Raw genomic sequence first — 12,869 nt, 5'->3', positions numbered from 1 at the left:
TTGTCATGTTAATTAGTTATTGTTACGTCTTTCTAAGCTTTAACAACGATTTCTAAGCCATATTGTGCCTATTTATGGAAACTTAAAAAAAAATATATAGGCCAACACAAAAAAGGAAGTACAATACTAATTAAATTAATTATCTCACTCATTTTCACTTAAATGCTTATACTTTTCATCAGCCTATAAAGGCAATAAGGTGCAAATAGAAATTTTTAATCAAAGTTAAAAACTAACGGACGAAAATTAATAATATTTAAGCTAACGAAATTGTTTTTGATACATTATGATGTACAGTCGAGACACTAAATCTACTTATTGAAGATTGTGCATGGGTTAATATTGAGTATTGGGAACTATTATTGCCAGTTTTTCGTCGTACTAAGCTAATAGTAACCTATATTTTGAGAATGTTTGTCAACGTTTTTCATATAAGTGGTCCAAACGTTGTTTTCAGATGTTTGTGGATATGCGGTGATCGAATCCGCCCCTCTCACACCGATGTCCGAGACGATAACCACTAGACTAGCAAAACACTAGTTATAGAGTATTTAGTTTAACGAGTATTTTTGCATTTGAAACAAAGTTATTTTACACAAAGATAAACAAATGTAAAGAAGTATGAAGAAATTTATATGTATGTTATACCAAACGCAGGTACTTAATCGAAATCACATCTTGAAGATTTTAATATAACCAACTTTAAACCTGCAATTACACATAGCAATTATATAAAATAGTATGTTTTAATTTTAACTTTTATATTTCATTGTTACAATGTAGAATTTTCAAGATCCAAAATCCGAAATGGCTACCGTGATTCCCACAGTAGAATATCGGCCAAGGACCTATGTCCTCAGCACCTCTCTGCAGCGCCGGGAGCGACGTAGTGTTAAATCCCGAGCTCGTCAACGCGCGAGCCCCAAGGAGCATTCTTGAACTTTCCTCCCAGCTTGGGCAGCATTTATCAGCCCTAACGACGAGTTTGACGGATAATTCTGTAGCCAATTAGGAGGTCACCTCGGAGATAAATAAGTGACAACGCGGTCAACCTCAAAGCCGCCTGCCTTAATCTCTGGTTCCAGTTAACATAAAAGAGGTAATTAACCACAGAGAGTTACCATCACTCTGGTGACGATCTTGTGTTAAATTGGTTTGACAACTCGATGGGAATAAAACTAGCCTCAGTGTGTGACCCTTCCGATATGCTAAAACACACTGTTGCCGTGTGATAATGTGCATGAGGCTGCTGCAAAAATAGCCTATAACTTTTCGTTCAACTGTTATTTATATTTACTTTTGAGGTTAATAGATTTTACAGTAAAAATAAATTGTTTTATAATTTTAAAGTTGATTTTCTTTAACGAATGATTAATAATTTTGTTTATAATAAGATAAAAACCAGACAGATCACTCATGTACACCTGTTTTGGGAATGGGAGTATTATTATTGGCTAGAATAAAACAGCATTTTAAACCAAAAAGGGCATATAATATTTTTTTAACTGATATGCTATTTGGAATAAAAAACATATAATCTAACATCACTTAATAATTATTAGGGGCCTTTTTAATAAAACTCAGCCCGTTTTTTACCCATTTAATGGTTGTGAAGTATTCGAGATATAAGTGAAAACTATAGCGATTCCTAGGATAAAAATAAATTTATGATTAAGGGTTTTCCTCAAATATAACAACGATTGGACTATCTCTAGTTCTGTGAATACTGTAAAACATGTTTAGAATGCTCCAAACAGGTTTTTCATATAGAAATAACGGCTATGACAAATTCCCTCGACGAGTCTGGTGTAATAGATACCGCAGCTCTAGCCTAATAAAGTTATTATCCTCAACTAAATTAGCCATCAATTTTCCCACCATTCATATTCATAAGGGAAGGATGCGCGGACACTTAGAGCTGACCACTTATCTATAATCATTAGAAGTCTAATTATATCAAATGCTACCCTGCGCTCTCATGTCAACCCCTTAAAAAATGACTCCTCCTTTCTTCGAGATTGTGTTTAGGTACGTCCAAACACTAATTATTATTTACATTCTTTTTTGTGCGCTAATAATTCATTACTTATTAGCTTTGACATTTTTATCCTGTAATCTTCTTCAAATTAGCAACTCACGAAGCTATGCATTAAATAGAATTCGGGTCGAGTAGGGATTTCGGCAATTTACGTAAAGAAACATATTATCTGTATACAACAAAGACTGGTTCAAAAACAATGTTACGAGCTAAAAAAATAAGTTAAGCTAATTAAAAACAATATAAAAACTGGATTTACGGCTAAGGGATTAAACTTTATTTTTACAAAATGCAGTTTTCTAAATAAAAAACCGGGGCGATATATAGAACAATTTTGAAAACGAGCTTAAAAATCTTCAACATAAACTTAAGTTGTTAGTATTACATTTACATTTCCTTTTCTAGGCAAATTAAAAGTTTTTTTATGCTGCCAGTTTAGTTAAGTTAGTCCTGTTGATGCGAAAATCAATATACCATTATTTTGTATCACGTCAGATTTGTTTTAATTTTTTTATAAATTTGAGTTTTCTCGCAACTTGATATTTATCAGGATGTAGACGTACTAACATGACGACTTTATTAATCGCTGAATGACCACCTTACACGATGACAATGCCAATCATTGACTAAAACCTATGGCATTACCATTCATAAGATGACCACCTTACACGATGTCATTGCCAATCATTGAATGGCCACCTAAAACTATGGCATTGTCATTAATAAGATGACCACCTAACACGATGACATTGCCAATCATTGAATGGCCACCAAAAACTATGGCATTACCATTCATAAGATGACCACCTTACACGATGTCATTGCCAATCATTGAATGGCCACCAAAAACTATGGCATTACCATTCATAAGATGACCACCTAACACGATGACATTGCCAATCATTGAATGGCCACCAAAAACTATGGCATTACCATTCATAAGATGACCACCTTACACGATGTCATTGCCAATCATTGAATGGCCACCTAAAACTATGGCATTGTCATTAATAAGATGACCACCTAACACGATGACATTGCCAATCATTGAATGGCCACCAAAAACTATGGCATTACCATTCATAAGATGACCACCTTACACGATGTCATTGCCAATCATTGAATGGCCACCAAAAACTATGGCATCACCATTCATAAGATGACCACCTAACACGATGTCATTGCCAATCATTGAATGGCCACCTAAAACAGTATGACTATACCAATCACTGAATAACCACCAAACACAGTGACCATACCGATAATTGAATGACCGCCTAACACAATAACTATACCAATAATTGAATGACCACCTAACAGGATGACGATACCTATCATTGAATGGAACAGATCATTGAATTATAAAATATAAAAAAAACTTTGCCATGACCAGTCAAGATTATACAACTGTAACTTATACCAATAATATCTTCATAATCCAACTTACACGTTGAATCCCCTTTTAGTCTTATTACACCAATCATCAATCTCAGAAAAAATAGTTTCAAAAATGATAAGTGCAGAAAGTACTTAAGATTTAAAAGTTGTTCAATGTTTTACTTTTACCGGTGACTGTACATGTTCATGATAAACGTACAGACAATATTAATGATGTTTGTGTAGCCTTCTTGGTTGCGAACACTTCAACAGATACACGCTCACAACAAATGTTCAGTCTCGCAGACACTATCAGCTGTTAACTATTCATGAACGCGCTTTCCTTGTCTCTTGGATAAGACATTAATAAAAACTACAATCGGGACTTGTACAGGTGCCACGTCTTGCGTGTATTGTTTCAATCTTACAGAATAAATAATTGTGTTTCTCAAATCGTTCCGAATACAGGTGTAGATTATGGGTGATGGTGTATCGTGTGGAGTTTGAGGGCTCTCCATTTGAATAAATATTACTTAACACGCTGTTGGTTAAAATAAGATTGTAGAGAATATACAAAACAAGTGTTAGTTAAAAGTAATCCAGGTTCAGAAACTGCGCTTCACTCTTGTGTACTATTCGTAGACTTCCAAAGAGACATCACACACATCAACGATGTTCCCAAATCTGCAACCTTTCCTCGTACTGAACTAGGACTGATCGTCAGTCGTTACTTATTTGAGTTTCCAATGATTACGATGAAACACGCACTTTAGCAAAACCCATACTCATTCAAGCTCACTACTTCCAAGAAATACTGGAAACATGACAAAATTAATTATCTAACTACCTCAAGAATGAACGGAACAGAGAGTGTCGGTTCTTGCTGTTTACGTAACTCAAATCGACTAACATCCAGAGTTATGTGGTTTAGAATAAAGAGTTGTGCGGAATGAATAAGATCTTCTATTTATGTATTTCCGTCTTTTTGTAACAGTTTCTTTACTAACTTTAGTTGAGGCGATTAAAGAAATAATATAAAAATATCATGCAGGTGAAGACGAGAGGCGCTCACTCATGTAATTGCAGGTAAATTATTGCAATACCAGAAGACCCGATCTCCTGCTATCAAATCCCGTAGAGCAAGTACTGTAGTTTTCATCGACAACTAAAACTTCTCCTTGTCCTTGAAAACAACTAATGGATAAGAATGGTCTATAATCCGCAAGTTTGTATATAATTGAAAGTGGACAATTTTTATATACCCTCCAAGCTTTACATCAGTCAAGCACGACCTATTTTGAAGTTCATTTTTAAAGTTAAACTTCACTGGTTACTGAGGTCTGCTCAAACCTTGAGCAACATGACTTGTGTTTATTACTTATTTACATATCTAAAGAGAAATTTAAAAAGATTGTATTTTGTTAGAATCTGGCCCAACTAATGGATCCAGTAGTCGCCGTTCCTTTTACATACCCTGAGGTATCGTAGCTTAAACGATTGGTAACATATACATCACAATCCTACAGTTTAGTTGTACAATCTTTTAAAACTATACTATAATTTTATTTTATTCGGTTTCCGCAACTCTTATGATACTTTCCCCCCTTACCTTACTACATGTAATAACTTATAATTTAATTATATTATCATTTAATGTATATGTAATTATGTGACTCCTTCTTTAAGGACGATATAAGTTTGTTTATAATTTCATTCCGCCCTCCGATCAGAGAACAAACGATTACAAATGGGACCGGTCACAGCAAGAGGAGACCGTCACAAACGTAACGGGCAAATCATAACTTACAATTAGAGAGCCGTACAAAACATGAGATCGGTAGCCGGAGACGCAGACGTGGCAAAACTACGCGATGAAGACAAAGATAGGAGTGGGATGAAAAATCGACGTGTGTTTAACTAATGCGATATAATTTAGCGTGGGTGGGGTAGAAGAAGTCCCATGGTTTTCAATTGACTGCCCCATAATGGCGACATTTAGTTGATGTCCGTGTCACAAGAAGACGATCCATTACTAACCGGCCAACCTACTGTCTGTTTCACCCAGTTTTTGCGTCCGTATGGGAGTCCAACGTATGAACTTTATGATAATACCTAGCAAAAAACAGAGTGCCTAAAAACCTTTTGTAATTACATATTTAGGTAACGGCAAGTTTAAGAATTGTTTACTAAAAGTGGACGTTTTGTATTTAGTGATACAGTTTCCCGAACTATTTTATTTGTAGCATAAAGTTTTACAATTATTTAGAATTCAATCAAGTATCAAAATAAAAATAATAGTATTTATATCAACAAATGATTACCATATCAATTTCTAAGTTATTTTTTCATCATTCCCAACCGATAGTATAATTGATTATCATAATATGACTTTAAAGTAGAGTAAGGTCTCCCATAGAGTCATGTCCAGTCGATCTAAGATGGACGATTCTTTTCTGTTTTATAGGCAGGGAGACATATACCCCAAGGTTGGCCCAACCTACGGCACTATTAAGAACCATTGGCACATAATTGGTACATATTTAGGTGAGATTTTAACCCTAAGTCCTCGTACATATAACTCATACATAAGTCATACATATAACTCGTACATATAGTGGAAGTTCTCTCTCCACTAGAAAATACTTTCTCATTACTCTACAGTCTTAGTAATTTACTAAAATCTATCCAGAATGTAAAACTATACTTTCAAGCTTAACTAATCGATGATGGTGAATTTTAAGGGGAATCTTATAAGATATAAAACAGATCATCCAGTAAAATAGAATAAACGTATAGGTTTTACACATTTTTAACTGTTAAAAATAAAATAATTTGAAAAGTATTCTAAGTTAAAAATTCTACAATATATTGTGGCAAACTGTTGATTTAAGTACATGTTTATTCACTTGTTTATAGTTTGTTCAACGTAGGTAAAAATTAAATTGGAATATAAACTTAGGTAAAAATTAAGTTGTAATATAAGTTTTTAATATTTTGAATAATTTAATTCTAATAAGTGCAATAAGTATTAAGTACTTTTTGGTAGCAGTACTGTTGCCAATCATGAAAATGAACTAATTCCGTATCTAATAAAACTTGAGCTGAATTTTAACAAATAAAACTGATGTTAAGAGGGTTAAATTGCATAAGTAATGGTAATGGTAATATTCAAAATTTGATTGCGCAGCATATTGTCGAGTAATTGAAGCTGAATGCATTGTGTGTGACATATCTTCGCAATGTGATCAATAATTTTTATTGGAGAAAAATTGAATCGCAAAGAATCTTTAGGTTATGCATTCCTCCCTTCAGCTCTAATATGATATGGCTCACAGGGGTAGATTTTACTCGAATTTATTCATATCTACAGATTAAGCCAGATTAGAGATAAAAATATTAAATTGAGTGATTTCTCTTACTGCTAATTTGCTCAAGTAATTTGTTGAAAAAGTTGACACATATTCTAACTCAGTACAGAAAGAAGCTATTTTCGATGACATCTAGTATCAAAGAATAATTGTTGTTCAAGCTCGGAGAATGATCACCTTAATTTCCCTTGCTCTGAAAAATCTTTCTTTTCCTTGCTCCCATTCTGTTCTGTTATTCATTTGCTAGTATTACCTTGCAATTTATTTAAATAGTTTTCATTGATAAACTGCGAACCGAGGGCGATGAAAAGTTCCATTCTTAGCTTGTACAAAACGTGATGTTTCCGACACTTGCTCCAACTATTCCCGTCCTCTGCTTCACCTCGTGACTTACTCCTACATGCTCGGCTTGATCTTACACGTGAAATTTGGTGTTCCATGAAACATGGACGCGTACCGAAAAATGCCACTTTCGGCACTTGTAATTAAATATACCATTACAAGAGGGTATACGTTGGTTACAGCGCGAAACTTTACATCTATAGGCCCGGGTTCAAATCCCGACAATACATCGGCAATGGCTAAATTTCTTTGTAATATTGGAATAACCTAATTATTTGGAGTCCTTCAGTTGTTGGTCCATGGGTACACGTCACTTAAGAGAGAACTGTTGTCCCAGTATGCGAGGTGGCATAGCAACAAGTAACGCGATACCTGATCAATATTCTGTACTAAAATGTTTTATAGTTGGTATCATTTGAGTAAACAATCATATAAAATTAAATATTTTTAATATAGTTTATATCTCACATCCTTGACATACTTTATAGTCGATTTGAAAGAGTAATACAAGTTCATGCTTTACCAGCGTTTTGTAAAATAGGTGTAACGCTTTCTAGAGGACATGGGAAGATTGACAAATAATAAAACTGTAGGTATGTAACGAGTGTATAATGAATGAGTATTGCATGATTGCAGGCTTCAGCTCAGGGCTGGAGGCCCGACTTACCCACAATTATAAGGCACTTAGAGAATACGTTCCGGCTGCGAGATCGGGGAAACTAGGAAAACTACGTCTTCTGTTCTGGAAATTCGTACACTAATTTGTTGGTTTCCATATTCTTTCTATCTATAGTTGCGGGTTAAGACAAAATGAGCCCTGCATACAGGTGACTTATTGTAATATACGTTGGATGCTTTTTATATCACTCCACCTCTACTACAAAAGCGTGTACCTTGGTTTATTGTTTGCTGAATGTGCATTGTCATTGAATGAATGCACTATGAAATGATATGGTTTGTTTGATACCTATTTACCTTCCTGCGTATATTGGCTTTGGACAAACGGCCTTATTGAATTCTTAAGGCTGCAAATGTTTTGAGATTGACTAATAATGCAAGAACATGCGTTATAAAAGAATTATTATTGCCTGTTTGGTTACAATCTTGTTACAGATGGTTTAAATTGCTTGGTTGTTAGAAAATGCGTCTCTTATATCAGCAAAATTTTCAACGAAATTAGGTTTTGATTATAACAACAGTTTAAGTGAAAGTGGTAACAGTTTAATTGAAAGTGGTTTCTTTGTTGACGTCTTAAAACATATGATGAACTGATTATCCTTTGAGTATGCCTAATTGTGTTTATTTAGGTATACCAAATTCGCCATTGTGAAGGTCAGCTGTAAACGTAACATTTTAAAATAATGGGTCTACATGATCTCACAAGCCTTCAGCAAAATATAGCCTTGGAATACCAAAGAATATAGAAAATAATATAAGTCTATAAGGCCGGAAGAAGAAAGACGTATTTCAGAGTCTTTTGTACGAGAAGCACGCCACAGAAATTACACAAAGAAGTAAGGCACGAGCACAAGGCTATCCCACACAGTTGATATATTTGTTTGAAATGCACTTTTAAGTCCCAGTTATCCGGGTAAATGATCGGCCATTACGGCCCGCCGCACAGACAGACAGACAGACAGACAACAAACTTGGCCGCCTAATGTCGTCATCAGCCCCCCACAACCTCCCCTAGGCATGAGCACCCTTCAACAGTTTTTTATAGTTTCCATCTTTCATGCAGTTTGTTATTCAAGATAACATCTTTGTCTGAAGATTGGTTGCGACCCTGGATGTCAAAAATAACCTATTTATTAAACATGTTAACAGCTGCTGTGTCAGGACAAGATAAAATGAAGGCAAACACTATATTTTAGAGTATTTTAATTTTCAATTTTGACTAAGATTACAGAATGAGTAACTACAATAATTTTTGGATAGTAGTTCAAACTATTAGCACAAAATATTATCGTTATTTAGTGGGTCTAGGCCCTTTAAAGCATTATTTGTATTACGTATATGTATCTTGCTCATATTTTGTGTCTACATTTGTGAACCAGGTATCAGGTGAGGTGAGGACTTTCAAAATAGTACGTTTACTATGAAAATATATCGAGGATACGATTGTAAGCTTTACAAGTTTGCCGAAGCATAGCCGATTTTGTGGCCGCGAGTAAGGAATTTAAACCACTCAGCCGGGCCAACGAACAGCTCCGTTTTGTTTTCCATTGTGGAACCGACCGACACTGACAAAACGATCTTCATTAAAATTACACTTCCCTCTCTTTTTTAATTTCCCTAACAATCCCGCTGGTCGAGGGAGGAGGGTGGAGGTCGCGTCAATTTCGCCATTTCGCAAAACACTCGTTTTTATTTCCCTCTGTTAACCCTTTGGAGATTTTTCACACAGCTCGCTCTTTCCGACGCGCTATCTTTCCGAATAAAAAGACCGATGGGCGAAAAGGGGAAGAAAAAGTGGCAGTGGAGACGGGCGGAGGGATCCATCACTGTTCCGCAGGCGAGCCCCCCGTGCCCCCCTTTGCCCCCCGTGCCCCGTCCCACCCATACCCAGACTTGTACAACATTCCCATTTTTCTCTAACTCGCTTCGCTCAATCATTCCTTGTCACTTCCCGCCCCCTCTCAAAACTCTTACCCACCCGATTTTTCCCCGCCGGAATTTCTTCAACGAATAAAAAATCTGTCTCGTTTCCCGAACCGTCCCGATCGATATGGAGCACAGAATCCACTGATAGTAATGAATAATCAGCCGGTTGTGATGCTGTATGAATGAAGCTTTTGACCGGACCACGTGTTGGTCCAGCCGCGGCGCGCCAGCTTCCATCATGCGCGCCATTTGCAGACTCCCAGTAGCGCCCTGCGCCATTTGCACCATTTGGCCGTTGCGAGATCACTAATGGGAGCACATTGCAGACTGTTTAGATAAACACGTGATTGCACTGCGGTAGGTTGAATCGCGGGTAAAGTGCTAAACGTCTCGGACTAACAAGAAAGACAAAACCTAAATACATTGTTATCCAACACTTTTCAACTGTACAGATAATTCAGCTCTATGTTATCTTTATAGATTCCATATTAATCAAATATAGAACTATTTATTATCTGAATTAGTTGAAATCATTTAAAGATATATTTATTATATAATTTTCAAATAACCTTGAGTCAATAATTCTAATTGTAAGAACTAAGGAGGTTAAATAATATACATAGAATACATAAAATACATATTACATTTATTATACATAAAATAATAATTAATTAATATTTGTAAACTATAAATGAAATTTATATTAATAATAATAATGGTTATTATAATAGATTGTATTTAGGAGTAAAACTTTTGGAAATTCGGATAGATAGTATTTACGTAACCTTTTGAATAAATCCACAAACACAAACAACGTTTAATTTAAACAAACTGGGGGTTTTACTTTAGAGACCCGAATACGATCAAGTACGGTGATAACAACGGGTAAGTTACTTTTTTATCCCAGGAATGGTGGAAGATTTAGAACTAATAAAATTATATTGTACTGTGGTAAGATTTGTGTGAATAATTAGAGTAAGATAAAAATTTGAAAAGGGTAACAGTTGGTTGATTGGCAGGCTAACTATAGACTGAAATGAAACAGGATTGGGAGGGGGGCTAAAAATTGTCATACTGACGAGGATTGAATTAATCCAAGAAAAGTGGTTTAACAATAAAATGAGGACCACCCTTATGGTATGATTTTTCGTATTTCCATTAATTGCAGATAGCTTCGAACAATATTAATTACATAGCGTAGTGTAAAGTATATTTGAGACTTGAGAGGCAGTGCAGAACAGGTGTCTGCAAGGCGTACAGTAAATGATGAAGGTCAACTAAACCCATTTCTCCCTGTCTGCTCCCACTCCAGTTAAACCGCCATCTTGCTTCTTATATTCTTTATTTTCATTACTTAGGGAATGAAAACGTATACACTTACTTTGAAAGCTATCTTATGTTGTGTCATAGAGGTGAATGTCCTTTTATCAACCGTTTAGAAGCCCTTTTTTAATTTTTCAAAGTTTATACCATATTGTGGGTGAGTTTATATAAGGAATAAAAATCCCCCAAATCTAAATTATTTAATATATATTTTGATAACCTTTAATGATCATAAATTATGTTTAATTTTATTTGCTAGTCCTAAAACACTGGATTACATAAAAGGTAGTGCTTAAAAAACTTAACTACATTGTAAAGATCTTAAAGCATGAACTACTACTATTACCCAATGTTCTGATACTTAGACTATTTTTGACATTCGGTTGAATAAAACGCATTTTGTGATTTTTGGATTGCCCAGACGTACAAAAACATATTAACGATCAAATTTGTGACAAAATTGCATTTATTGTCATTAAAACAAACATATCACTTACTTATTGATCATAAACCAATGATATTTTGATATTTTTATTAATATGTAAAAAGCAGAGCTCATATCATTGAAGAATAACAACATTAAGAACAGGAACAGGACAGGAATTAGCAGTTGAAAAGCAATGTATAAGGAAGTTCGATACATCGATGTAGATAACGATATAACTGAATTGGATAACTATTCGCGAAATAAATTGTTCTTTATCAGTGAAAATATCAATAAATATCGTAAACTAGACCTCAAAAATTCCGATTGGTCACTAGAAGAACATTTTCATGAAATCGAATCATAATAATACTTCTCTTGAAAATATGTGTAGCTGTAGAAAATAATTTCAATATGTTTTAGAATCTCAACAACCCGTGAGACATGTTGTTTTTTTTTTTTTTTTTTTGTCTCATTAAAATACCTTTACTTACCGAACATATAAAAAACAATTATTGTCCGGAAAAATAATAACATGACTTGTTTAGTTTATTACGTTTCGGTCTATTTTACAGTGACGTTTAAAAATAAGTTTTAGTTCTCATTTAATGAACTTTAATTATAGTTTCAACATAATAATATTAATTACACCATTAAAATGTAAGGAAAATGCCCCCGCCGCAGAAAATATGCAGAATGAGCGAATTTCACTTTCAGTTTGTATTTTCACTAATATAGTTTCTTTTACGTGCGAGAATCATTCCCTATTTCAATTGCATTAGGTTAAATGAGTACTAAGGTTTGCTGCTACAAGTAAGGTGTTAAGGTTTTAAAGTAATGTGTTAATTAATAACTTATTGGGAAATAATTGAATTTGCCAAATATAATCGTAAAACATCCATAAACAAGCCAACCTCAACATTTTACTTATTCACCATAATGAATAACATATAAATAACATAGAAACTTTAAGTTTACAGTCTTTTATTTAATTTTCTCCGCAAACAACAGTACAACAATGCTTCAATGTACTTAAGTATTTGTTTTCAAAACTCTATTTATGTTTTAAGGGTTTAAACCTAGAAAACCCACTTTTTACCTCCTAAAACCCCGATCCTATATTCCGATAACGCTAGTTCGGGAACCCGTTTATGCAAACGAAGGTTTACACGTTCATAAAAATAATTTCATAAAAATTTGATCATTTTTAATCGAGTTGTCGAATATATACACAAGAGGAACGCCATATGTTTCGCAAAAATAATGTTTATAGGACGACGGAATGAGAAAAACTACGTTCACAAGTCAATACTATACTTTTAAGGGTGTTTTTGAATCTATATTTGAATATTACAAGCAAAATTTCAAAAATGGAGGTGATTGGATTGTTTTA

This window comes from Macrosteles quadrilineatus, unplaced genomic scaffold, assembly GCF_028750875.1.
Source record: "Macrosteles quadrilineatus isolate MER2022 unplaced genomic scaffold, UCM_ALF_1.0 Scaffold_7__1_contigs__length_78375512, whole genome shotgun sequence".
NCBI classification, from domain to species: Eukaryota; Metazoa; Arthropoda; class Insecta; order Hemiptera; family Cicadellidae; genus Macrosteles; species Macrosteles quadrilineatus.
This window is presented reverse-complemented; position numbering follows the sequence as displayed.